Source organism: Pteronotus mesoamericanus, unplaced genomic scaffold, assembly GCF_021234165.1.
Source record: "Pteronotus mesoamericanus isolate MK-2021 breed Mesoamerican mustached bat unplaced genomic scaffold, CSHL_Meso_final contig_90, whole genome shotgun sequence".
In the NCBI taxonomy this organism is placed as follows: Eukaryota; Metazoa; Chordata; class Mammalia; order Chiroptera; family Mormoopidae; genus Pteronotus; species Pteronotus mesoamericanus.
The window spans coordinates 12,806,618-12,819,876 of record NW_026555277.1 but is presented as its reverse complement, the minus strand read 5'-3'; the positions used below and the strand labels follow the sequence as shown (position 1 = coordinate 12,819,876).

The window sequence follows — 13,259 nt, the reverse complement described above, 5'->3', positions numbered from 1 at the left end:
GTACGAATGACGCAAAACAAGAACTTAATTCTCAGAAACAAAAGTAAATTGTATGAGATGACACCCCCTAGCTTTGATTTTACATAAGGAAAAGATCGATAAGCTAACTGTATTCTTTGAAGGAAAAAGTTTAAAGAATTGACATGTCCTGAGGAGATTTTTACTTATTTTTTTTCCTTTGGCCCTGGTCCTTTTTGCCTTTAGTTTCAAAACTCTCACTGCACCAGCAGCTAAATTATTCACAATGAGCCATTTCTGTATTGATCGCCAAGTATATTTAGCCCTGGCTCCTGGAATTTCTCCATTACTTACTGGAAAACAGGCAGCTTCACTTCTTGTCTCCAAAACCACTTCCCTTCTCCCTCCCCTCCCCTTCTTCACCACCACCCTCCCTACCCCCCAAAAAAACTTTCTTTCTTTATGGAATAATCAGATCAAATTCCCAACTCAGCCACTACATAGCACTTAAATTTCAACCTGCTGTACTGTTATCAAATTCTTTCAAATTATGATTACATAAGGCTTTAAAGAAAGGCATCCGTAAAGTTTAAAAGGGGCGCAGTTTCTTCGGATATTTTACAAATGAGTTTATCTCTTTAAAAATGTACACATTTAACACACACATATTAAAAAGAAAGGAACGTCAGGGAGAAGCGAAAGAAGTCTGCCCCATCAATGAAATGGTTATTAACCCTCAGAGAAGGAAAGAAAGAAAAAGAAAAGGAGAAAGAGAAACGAAATGTACATACAAAAGAAATTGTCCTTTGATTAAAAAAGATTCATCACCATTTCCAGCTCTGTCGGGAGATCTCAGCTTCTTCTAACCCCTCAAAGAAGAGGTGACAATGTCGGGCTGAAGATAAACGGAGAGAGAAAGAAAGAAGTTTTTTGTGTTCCCCCCTTCTCTCTTTCCCTCCCTTGCCCCCTCCAAGCCAAGCCCCCTGCAGAGTTCAAGGCGAGGAGGAAGGAAAAGCACTTTACAGGTGGGTCATTCCGAGCCCAAATCCAGCAAACAGATCCGCTGATAAACAAAACCAAGAAATGAGAGAGAAGGAACACCCCCCTTCTCCTCCTCCTCCACCTCCTCCTCCTCCTCCTTCCACCCCTCCCCCTCGTCCCTTTGGGATGGTCTAGTAGGAAAAGTCACTCAGGAATGGCACCACGTACTTTCAGGAAAGAGGAAAAAAAGAGAGAGAGAGAGGTCAGTCAGTGCTACAGCAATGCGATTAACAAGAAGAGAAAAAACTTGATCCACCGGTTCTTTAAGAATCGACCAAAAGCTAAGACAAGAAAACTGAAAGAAAAGGTGGGGGGGCGGGGGGGTTAGAGGGGAGAGACAGTCAGGCAGAACCCAGCAAGGAGCCTAGGCCAACTTCACAAGACTGTTTTTCGCCCTTGGCAAAATAAATAAATAAATAAATCTTAATTCCATCTCTTTCGCCCATACTAGAACCTGTCAAAGTGATTTAACTGCTGCCTTTTTACATGTGTCATACCTGTGTTTTTCTTTTTTAATTCCAACACGATCTGGTTATTACCTTCTATCCGGACAGCTGCAATTTATGCCAAGCTACCCAGTATTTCTTGGAATTCAAGTTAAAACAAAGCAAAACAAGTCCCAATCCATGACAGCTATAGAGATGAGAACTGATTAATCGATTAACATCCCAGAAACAGATTACAAGGGGGGACGATAAATTAAGGCAGAGGACATCATCCTCCTCCCGGTTCCCTGAGCGTCCTTTACAGAAATTATTACCCTAATCATAACCACAAGCCATCCCTCCCGGAGAAAAATATCTACATTATTATTGTTATTACTGGTTAACAGCAACAAGTCATTTGATCACATCACAGTGCAAAACGAGATGCTATATAATTACTCTTAACTTTGAAAACACTCCCCCCTTTGCAAATCAGACACATATATTTATATATAATCTATGAATAAGAAGACAAAACAAGAGCTGTTCTTCACCACGCAAAAGCCAAACGGAGATTTACCTCAGCAGTGCATGCAGTAAAATAATCCCATCACCCTTTTGTTTGTGTTTACTGTTAGTGTGTCCTCTCTCTTTCTTTCTTTTCTGTGCCTAACGTGTGTTTGTGCACTGCAGTTGGTGGTGGAAACTAAGGCAGTGGATCTGTAGCTAAGGGTAATCCTGTTTTTACTTCCTCCATCTTCAGCGAGGAGCAGGGTTAGCCCGGGACAGCTGGTCAAACCCCGAGAAACCGATCCGCCGCAGCCGGAGCACATCTCCCCCGCCGGCCGGGCTCGCGCAGACGCCCGCGGGCGGAGGGCGGGCTGGAGAAGGCGGCGGCGGGCAGCGGGGCCCGGGGCGCGGGCGGGCGGGCGGGCGGGCGGGCGGACGTGCGTGCGCGCGCGTGTGCGGGGCCTGGGTGCCTGTGCGTGTGTGAGAGTGTAAGTGTGCGCGCGCGGGCTGGCAAGGGCGCGTGTGCGCGTGTCTGAGCGCTGGGCCGCTCGGCGCGCTCGGCAATCGATTACAGGACAAGTGCTGCCCCGGCGGCTCGGCGACGCGCGCACTCTCTCGCGCCCACCCGCGCGCCCGGCTGCGTCGCCCCCCGCCCGGCAGACCCCGGACGACGAATCCCGCCCCCAAGGGGGGCCCAGGTAACGCGCTTCCAAGACTGCCACCGCCACCCCAACAAGCTCCCTCCAAGTCATAATAAATCTCACGTTTTCTGCCGGCCGGGAAGGAAGGATTGCAACGGTGAGGGGAGGCTCATTTCGGCCGCGTGAAGTTTTCTTTCCAAATGGGATTTGTGGTGAGGCCCGGCGACGGGAGCGGACGGCGATCGAGGCGCCCGACGCGGAGCTCCGGGCTGGGCGTCCTGGCCCGAGTCGGGGTGTGCGCGTGGACCCACCCACTCAGGCTTCGCAATAAACTATGCGATGCAATTCCAGTGAATGGCACCATGTAGACCAGGACACGAACCAGCATGCAAGGGTCCTCGGGAATGGATTGAGAAGGAAACTCAGGTCTGAAATGAAGCTTAACTCTTACTGTTTTGGAAGTGCTTTCCAGCCCAAGTTCACAATTAGAGTGTCTGTTTGCGTTTTTCTCCCCCAGGCAACTGCCACATCCATCAAAGTCGAAGGAACGCGCGTGGGTTCAAAAAGTTGTTGGGAATAAAGTGTTGCCCATCAAGATTACCAATTAGTTATCGCACAGCATTTTTATTTGGGAAGAACTTAAATAGATCGTCATGTTAAGTGCTTGTTCTTGCTACAAATAGTAGCATTTAGCATTTTTCTTGACCACATTTACAAAAAGAGGGAATAGAGACTTCTGTACTTAAAGGGAAAAAGAAAATGAAAGGAGCTGAAAATACTGAACTGTGTAGTCTGGGTGGCTTAAGTTTGAAAACACATAAAATTATTAGGACTGCCAAAAAGCATTTCTGAGAAACCATATCACAGAATGTGGAGAAAATCAATGCTGAAAGTAGGCACTGAACTCCTCCTTTCAAGAATCCCAGAAATAGTTGCTGAGTTGTTATTTTTTTCTTTTCTCTTCATTTTTTCTTTTATTTTTTTCTCCTGCTGAAGATAGAAAGTGATACATTGAAAATAAAATCATCAACTGTATCTTAAGCACCACTCTGTATGTCTGGGAAATTTTGGATAATGTCTTTCCTTTTGATACGTCAATGGGGAAGAAATTCATTCACATTGATACACGTATAGCTTGTGTAATACTGTATTTACATTTTATAATGAATTACTTTTTAAAAGTTTCATACATCGTATTTATTAATTGTAACCATTTGTCTGGGTATTAAGTTGTGAAAAAAAAGTATTTGATGCCATACTGCAAACAAGATAATCCAATATTCACTGGAGAGCAAATCATTTGGGCTCAGGCTAGCAATGACTTTACAACAATTTTAAGAAAAACTGCACTTTCTGTGAATTATATGTTGGTAAAAACAGTTTTCTTAAACATGTCAATTAGCTAAATAAAAGTTGTATTTGAGAAAGAAAACAGAATTACACACATCATTTGAATCATCCCAATAGACAGCAAATATTTTAATCTTAAATTATCTTAGAAAAATGGAATATTTGTTCCTAGTATATAAAGGGTACCATAATTTCTCTAAACTGTTATAATCCCTCCTAAAAACTAAGCCTAAGTGTTTAAGTAGCTACAAAGTTATGGAGGTCCTTTCAAAAGAAATTAAAACATTGAAAATTAAGATGAGATGTCTGGATAGTGTAAGCAATTTAATTCTTTGATGGAAGAATTATTGTGAAGTCATAAGGAATCATCCTAAAGTTCCTCAAAACTACCACTGTTGATAAAGTCCTTCTCCCCTTGCTGATTAGAGCTTAATTTAGCTGTTTTGAAAGACTATCCTTCACAGGAGTGACTTCCATTGGTTTCCCCATCACCAGAGGCACACTCTCTCCCTCTAGTGGCTAAGCATTCAGATAGTACTTCAGTGTTGGTGACTTGTCTCCCCCAGAATGTGAAATTTGGGCAGGGGACAATGGCTCTCAGATTTTGGAATGGCAAATGACCACTTGTGAGAATTAGACCATTTGGGGAAAACTGTCCCTCTTTTTTTTTAACATCCTATGTTCCTTTCTCATTTGCGGATCACCGTATATCCAACTTACCCCAAAGAAGTCAAGATTATATTTATTGTACAAACTAAAACTAGGGCTTCTATTTTATCCTCTGCAGTTGAATAGTCCTGGCTCTGAGACTCACAGTTCCACTTGTAGGGAGGAACCCTTGTATAAACTATAGTAATTCACTTTGTTCACAGTTCTTCTCAACGGCATTGTTATAGTGGTTAGAGAACATTTTTCCATCTTTTACCATAATCTATACCACACACATTTTAAAAGTACATATATAGTTACCCTATGCATAAAAATGTACTATTAGGGAAGTATAGTACCGTTCTCTTTGCCTACCATTCCCAGTTGGGTAAATTTTCACTTCGGGGATGGGGTGAGGAGTGGGGAGAAAACATTCCTAACCCCAGCATGTTTCACATAGCTGATTCTCCCCGATGCTTTCTGTCCCACCGTAGTCAAACTACGCCTTCCCAGCACCATCCCCTATAGCAGCACTTGCACATTTCGCTCCCTACACAATTTAAATATTTTATTCATTTGTTGAGGTTTTTTTCTTTTTTATTAAATTTATTGGGGTGACATTGCTTCATATGGTCACATAGGTTTCAAGTGTGCAGTACTGTGACATATGCTCTATGTATTTCATTGCGTGCCCACCACCCAAAGTCAAATTGTCTTCCGTCATCATATACTGGACCTAACCCTTTACCTTCTACTATGTCTCCAACCCCCCAAACCCCCACATCCATGACCATCGTGCTGTTGGCTGTCTGTGTCTTTGAATTCAGTTTTGTCTCTCACATAAGAGTGAAATCGTATGGTTCTTAGCTTTTTCTGACTGATTTAATTTCACTTAGTGTAATATTCTCATCCATCCATCCATGTTGTTGCAAATGGCAATATTTCATCTTACGGCTGTCTCTATCCCTAATGAGAATTATACAATTTGTAAGTATTTTATTCATTTGTTGAATTTTTAAAAGACAAGCCCTCCCCCACTAGAATGTCATCCTTTTAAGGGCAGGAATTATGTCTGGCTAACAATTGTTTTCTTAGAACTAGCAAAATGTTTGGTGAGTTGTTACTCAATAAACATTTACTGGATGGATGAATAAGGAGCTAATCACATACCTACTTTCCATGTGTTAAAACTGTTTTCAAGGGACAAAATTGGTAGAATATCAAGGATACATTCTCATTCCATAAAGAATTTGGTCAAATCTTGGATCACATGTTACAAATAGCTCTGGCTTACGGTTCAGGTGAAGAATGTGAGATAATATAAATTGGTGGATATAATATGAATTTTACAACTACAAATAGTAAAAGTGATTAAAATTGTATATCAAATATAATTTTGAGTAAAATACATGTATGTGTCCATGTATTTCTGTTTCTTAAACAAATTTTTCATGTTAATACCTGCCAATTCATGAAACAGGTTGATTATCAAGGAATGCAACAGCTTTAATTCTATAACCACTAAGTGCAATTAGCAAAAGAAAAATTTCAAAAGGCATTGTAGCTAAAAAGTAAATCATGATGTATTAATAGTGTCTTTTTTGGATGGCTTATTTATCTGTTTTAGATTTTAAAGCCCTATTATCCTTTAAAGGAATTTGGATCAAAGTGCACTTTTGTTTGTTCAAAGAATCAACTCTATGTTTTTAAGTTTGGGTTTTGTTTTCAGCAGAGGGTAGAAGAGGACGATTTAAAACCTTGCATATTAAGGAAATATTAAGGAAAAAATTTTGGAAATTATTATGTATTAATTTTTTTATTTAGACGGCATTATCGTTCTAGTTATAGGACCTAATCATCTAGAGTATGTACCCAAAAATACCTTGAATCCTTGAAACAGTTGAGATTAACAAGCACACATAGGCACAATGTTTTAAAACTGATCGTTTGTTTGATTTTTGCCAGGTGCTATTATTCTCCTCTTTGAAGTGGTGTTCTCTTTTTAAGTAGGATGTGGAACAATGGTCTCACTTTTCTCCTGTCGACCTAGATTGGCACTATGAAGAAGCAAGGAAGCCAGAATTGGAACCATAATTTCAAAGAAAACACTGTCAGATCATAAATAAGGCATATTAATGCCTGACAACTTTGCCTCCCTGACTGCATTAATAGTCTGGGGTCTGTCTGGGTGGCATGTGAGTCATACATTGTAAGGGTCTTCTCATTCTCTCCACTCTGAACAATAGTTTCTTTTAACAATCCTTAAGAGTGTCACTTTGCAATTAGAGATAGGCTCTTGTACCTAGAAAAGGTAACACTATGACTTAACTTCACACTTTGATAGAATAATATCAGATTTCTTCTAGAGAGCATGTTTTGATATAGAGCAGATGATAAGCTATCCCTATCCCAAATGTGAATTACAAGTTTTGGGAGTTAAACTTAGACCTAGGAGGTAATGACTAGAGAGGCTTCTGAATAAAAATGAAAGCACACATTTTTAAAGATGTCTCGAAAACTATCATAGTCGCTTTAAAATGTAGATGTGTTCAGCATTTGAGGAAATGTGTTCCGTTAATGCAAAACTGAAGGAACTGTGAGCTGGGTCAAATGTAAATAGCTGTGCTCAAAAACAATTCTAAAAGGCATTGGGAAGAACACTTCTAAGACACCTCAAATTATTGATCAGAAGGTATAATGAGGCTATTGGAACCCCCAATAAAGTATTACTACAAGGAAAGAAAAAAAAAGATTAAACTTTTTGAAGATACAGCTCATGAATAGGAACAGGTTAGCAAGAAAAGAACACATTGTCTAGCACATATTAATTTAGATACAGGATAATAACCACCCATGAGAGAAGAAAGGAAAACCAGAAATGGTTCCTTGACTTTGGAACTGGGAGGGGAAAGCAGGGCTGACTAGCCTAAAGACCTGTAATACCAGCGGCTGGGTTCTGCTGGAGATAACCATAGTCCGATGCAGGGCGACGACAGGTTGCATCTCAAGGGGAATATCTGGCATGTAAACCACTGGCACAAAGAGTATGATCCCATTTTTTTAAATCCTGTGACAAACTCATGGAATTCCATGTTCGGTGTTTGTGAAAACCCTCAGCTCTTTGTAAACCAAAATCCTTTCACAGTAAAGTCTAATCACATGTTTAAACAATCCCATATAGACTGAGGAAAATAGAAGAACGCATTACAAAGTGGAAACCTAGAGGACTAGAAGCTACTGAAGGATAGAAAGGGAGAGCCCTTTCCTGCTTGATAACTCTGAAAGAGAGCCTGTGGTGTGGCAGAGGGGAAATGAATCAAAGAAAGGTCATTTACAGGTAGTAAAGTCAAATGTCACCTCCCCCAATTCTCATGACTTGTGGTTTACAGAAAGGTTAGCTTAATATAGAGGTTAGTGTGGCATTCTGAACTATCTTAAGACAAGATATGTGAATATGAGAATAACACCATCAGCGTCTCTCCCCAGAGCAGTTATGTTCAAAAAGGTACTTCAAACTTGACGTCATGGTGAGGTACTAGACAGTTGGGAAAGTCCCACTTGGTAGACTAAGGATATCATCAAAAGTCCTGTAAACTAGATTCCAGAAACTGCTTCACTGGAAGACTATTTTTGAAATATACCATTATCAAGAAATAAATGCTATGCGGTATCTATTGCATTTTAGATTGGTGATTTAACAGATTTTAATGAAGGTGGAACATCGGTGGGACTGAAAAAGCTGTATATATCATCGTTGTAGGCATTTATTTTATACTAGGCATCGTGGTAGGCACATTGCATGCATTATCTCATTTAGCCCTCACAGTCATTTTCAAGACAGGTAATATTAGCCTCATTTTCCCATGAAGAAATGGAAGCTTGGAGATATTATTGTCCTGTCCAGAGTCTCACAGTGTCAGAGCTGGACTCAAAGGCACGTGTTAACTGCTGGAAAGCACATTTAATAACCACCATGTTAGACTGTCTCCTAAATAGTCAAATATATTAATCATACAAACTTGTTACTGTAGTTAAATCCTGCTCTTTGGGTAACAAAGTGTTGGGTGACATGCCAATGTTGAACCACCTGAAAAGAAAACTGAATGTCCACGGTCTTCTTCGAAGGTTAATCAAATGTGTTACCAACATAGAACTCTATCAAATCCAGTGCCTATCTGTGTGTGGAACATGACCTATTTGACATCTAATACTTTAACATCAGATATTCATCTGTACCTACCTTGACCTCTTCATCAGGTGAGTGAGATGAGAGAACCACTGAGGGAGAATTAAATAATAACCACTTTATAAAGCACTGAGTAATAATTAGTGGTGCCAAATAACTTACAATTCAGGATACCCAAACATAGTCGCACATTTTGTCTGAAGGGGATCATTTCTGTTTCATGGCTCTCAGAACATGTGCATCATGCATTTCCCTTTTGTAAACTTACTTCACTGTATGTGCAAAGAACAAATTACTTTGTGAACACTGTGACTTAATGGCTATGATATTCTTAGGTGACATTTTGGATTTCAAGAAACAGTTTTGTTTTGTTTTGTTTCTTCTAGTAGAGAATAGTTCTCAGTTTGTAGTAAAGGTCAATTTGTACATTTTCCTAGGATCCCTTAAGTGAAGCCTGGGAGATAAGGACCTTTCTCTCAGTTTGAATTGACAAAGACAGTGATTACTGGAGTAGGGAAATAAAACTGTACTATTTTAATTAGTTTTTTTCTGCCCCAGTTTGCATAGATACAGAATTTTTGTTTTTAAGTAAAACTTCAGCATGTCACAATATTGATGAAAAGGTGTCAATAGCAATTAAGCTATTGAGACTAGAAGAAAATTGGTGAAATGAGGTCCCTGAGGGGCCAGGGGAAAAAAAGATCTAAAGCACAAGTAAGATAATTAGCTTCAACTAGGAGAGGGGATACCCCTTGCACCAAAGAAAAGCAAGAAAGGATGGGTATGAGTACAAGTAAGCTAGTTGACTGATAAGAAGTTGAGAAGGGTTTGAAGAAGGGGTCAGTGTTACTGACAGTAAAGGGAAAAATAACTGGGCTGAACATTTAAAAGGAGTGAACAATCTTGAAATAGTCGCTGTAAGAATGTGAAAGAAACTAATTAAAATTATGGAAAAATTGATGGGCCGAATGAAGTTACCAGTTGAGGCCAGTGACCACAAATAAGCCATTGAAAGTCTTGAGGCTATAACCAAACTCACAGTCCAGCTGTAATCTTGGAAAATATGAAAGGATTGACCCAGCATAGAAATTTCGCCAGGTGGGGAGCTGGAAGTCATGGAATCAAAGAAGTTTAGTTTAATTGAAAATGAAATGCAGTCAGGGACCATTGAGTAAGTTATAGAGAAGGATACTAACAGACAGGATACAAACTAATGGACAGGAAAAGGTAGAGGGATATAGCGACCATGGATGTCAGTGAGGCTGAGGCACTTGTCTAAGAGGGGATACTAACTGGGAGACAGGAACGTATAGAGGACCGTGAATAAAAGCTCAAGATTTCTGAATGAGGACAAGATGCCAAGATCCAAAATAGAGGGTGAGAAATCATGGCTTCTAGGAGTTGGATTATCAGAAAAGTGAGAGGTTAATCAGGACATTTTCTTGGATCTTGGAGAATAGAGGAAGATATTGAACTAGTTGCTGAAGCTTTGCAGAATGAATCCCTAAATAAACCAAAAAATAACAGCAAGGGGAAAGGGTAGTAACAGGTATCAGGAAACAAGGAACATCAGAGGAACGGGAGTTTCATACAGAAGTGTGAATATTGTGAAAAATGGTTTGTTTGGGGTTGTATGGGGGACGCTGACCCCATTTTCTAACTCTGAGCTGGGTGCATCTTAGGGAAATAAATGAGTGGCCTTACTTGAGAGGACTATAAATAGGGTGACCATATCATCTGGCTTGCCAATGTGAAATCTGACATAATTATTAATAGTATCCCCTCTTACTCTTATAAGTGACCTGGTTTAATTAAGTTATATGTTCACCCCACTTTAAAGAGGAAAAGGGGCCTCAAGGAAGAGCTCTTTCATTTAGGAAATACATGTTTTGGGGGATTTTGTTTGTTTTAATAAGTGAGATGGTACAGCATGGATTTGCTTGAGAGAGGAGTTTCAAGGACTACAGTAGGAACGGTTCGGAAGCGGATGGAACAGTGCGATACTGAATCAGACAGCAAGTAATGTTTGCCCTGAGAGTGTGCAAGAGGTGAGCTGACTTTGCCTGGAGCTCCAGTCTGCCGGTTCAGTCTTTCTGTCCACTTGCTGCCTGCCTCCTTTAATCTGGAATCTGGTGGATAGCCACACCTTCTGGGGTCAACTAAAAGTTTCATAGAGTCCAGTTCCCACAGATCATTGCCATCAAATGACTCCTAACTGGGCCGATACCTCATAACACTTGCTCCCCCATGTGCTTACGTGTTGAGTGTTTTTCTCCTGAGCTTTGGCACATTTGGCTTTCTCTGCCAACTCAACTCCATTACCTCCTTCAAAACCAGGGTAAGAAAACAAGGCAGCTAAAGGCCTCCGGTTGCTAGGAAGACTGGTTTATTCATCGAAGTCACTAGATATTGCCAAGCATTGTACATTGAGAGCTGGTGACAAAAGGAATAGTTAAGTCAGCTGATGACAATGCCAAAAAGAAAACAGAATAACTGACCTTGCCAAAAGCAAAATATTCTTATGTCTCTAGTCACAACCATAGGCTAAAATGCACCTTCAAAGACCAATATAACATGTAATCAAATAGGAACTGAAGATTCTTTTTATTAAAAAATAAAAAAAAAATCCCCTAGTCCCACCTCCACTAAACACAGAAATTCCCATTACAGCATTTTCATAGGAGACCTTTACATCAATGAAGCCATTTGTATTTAAGTCTGCAAATATATACTGCAATACAACCAAGGCATAAAGTTTATTGACATAGTTTATGGAAATAGAGATAAAGCCATTTTCCTGAGCTATGGACATTCATCAATCTCCTCGACAAATAAATGTATAAATTAAAATAAGTGGTTTTCATTCATGTTCTAAAAATATTCATTCTTACTTACAAATAGACTGTTCATAGGGGTCTTGAAAGTAGTAAGCTTGCAACATCAATTAAATATGAGTCATTTATTTAAAAATCTATACACAATTTTTCAGAAGTACCTCATGATAAGAAATCATCCTCACTGCTGAAAACCGTGGTTCACACACTTGTTTTCTGCACCCAAACTATTCACATGTTTAATATATTCCTATTTATTTACACCTTTTATTGCCTAGAAAAATTCTAAGCTGTACCCACTTCCCCACCCCTGGATTCCCCCTCCATCCTATCAGAGTATGGGAAGTGCTGGAGCAGTTTGAAAATTATTCCAGAGAACATTGTTTTTTAAATGTCAGTTTGCAACCCATTTGTGAGCTGTATATTTAGGATGTCATAACTACTATTTTTAAAAAATAAGATAGAATGGAATAGAGTATAACACATATAAAAGGAGTGAACAAAAAGGTAATCATTGATTTCTCAGCTATACATATCTACTGGGGTCATCACATGAAATGTATTTTTATCTTCTATGGATTGCATAGTCAAAAAAATGGTTGAAAGCCACTTTTCAAGAAAATAGATAAACAAATTGAGTACATCATTTCATTGAAATATTAGATAGCAGTTATACATTACTATATAAATCAACATGGGTAAAATCTGAAATATTTATGTTGAGTGAAATAACCAGTTACAAAAGGGTTCTTACATTAATTGTTAAAAACATTGAAAACAATATTATGCATTGTTTACTTAAATATGTAAATATAGTAAGCATATTAAAAAAAGGAATAGAAAGATGCCACTTTCAGAATAGTTGCGACCTCCTCTTTGAGAGGGAGAAGGATGGGAGGTACCTGCAATGTCTGATTCCTTAATCATCAAGATTCTAGACATCAGGAAACTGGTTCTGTTTGACTCTGATGGATTCACTTCATTTCTCTGGTCCTTATTTCTTCATATATGAACTGAGGGATAGTATCAGAAAGTAATCGTAGTGCCCAGCTAGAAGGAGGTGTGGAATTTTGTAATGAAGATATGTTTTAATCATATAATAGTCAACCTATAGAATTTAAATAATTTCTCAATGTTAACCAGCTAGTTAGTGGTAGAAGTCAGGCTAGGCAGCAGCAAGTCGTCTAGAATCACAGTCTTTTGTTCTCGATCATTTGACTCTGCCTTTGATGAAAGGTAAAAGGATATGGCAACATTCTATCGCGAATGACAAAAGTAACAGGTCATCATTATCCTCATGTCCACCATATAAAGTGGGCCTAGGGAACAATGGCTCTTCTAGTGCCCCTGAAGGAAAGAATGAATGTGCTCGCAAGGCCAAATGTAATTAACTCTGTGTATGTTTTTTATTGTTAAATAGTAAAAGAAGTTAAGGCCACTGGTTGCAGGTGACCATCCAGTTTAGTTTAGCCATGCCTTATCTTAAATGATAGGTAGAAGCCTTGTCTGGCCTCCTGTAGTTCTTTTATTTATAAATTGGAAAACAGGCTGGTGTTCCATTCAAAACTGATTTGTCATTACAGTTAGAAGATGATTCCCCCAATATTGCCTAGAAGAATTTCCCCCCAATCCTGCCTGAAAGAATTTTCAATCCCAGTAAATTCAG

The 13,259-nt window shown here is 39.4% G+C and overlaps 1 protein-coding gene across 2 annotated transcripts in view; it reads right to left on the bottom strand.

The window, feature by feature from the left end:
• IKZF2 (IKAROS family zinc finger 2) overlaps positions 1–2,820 on the bottom strand; it is a 138,233-nt gene extending 135,413 nt beyond the window's left edge. The window contains exons 1-2 of one of the 2 annotated variants that reach the window (XM_054585689.1): positions 2,005–2,274; positions 750–853 (exon numbers count right to left, since the gene is read on the bottom strand). The gene's annotated coding sequence lies outside the window, so the exon portion shown is untranslated. Of the gene's footprint in view, positions 1–749; positions 854–2,004; positions 2,275–2,698 lie in introns of those variants that run through there. The other variant, XM_054585690.1, reaches the window with a different exon arrangement.
• Positions 2,821–13,259: the final 10,439 nt, after the last annotated feature.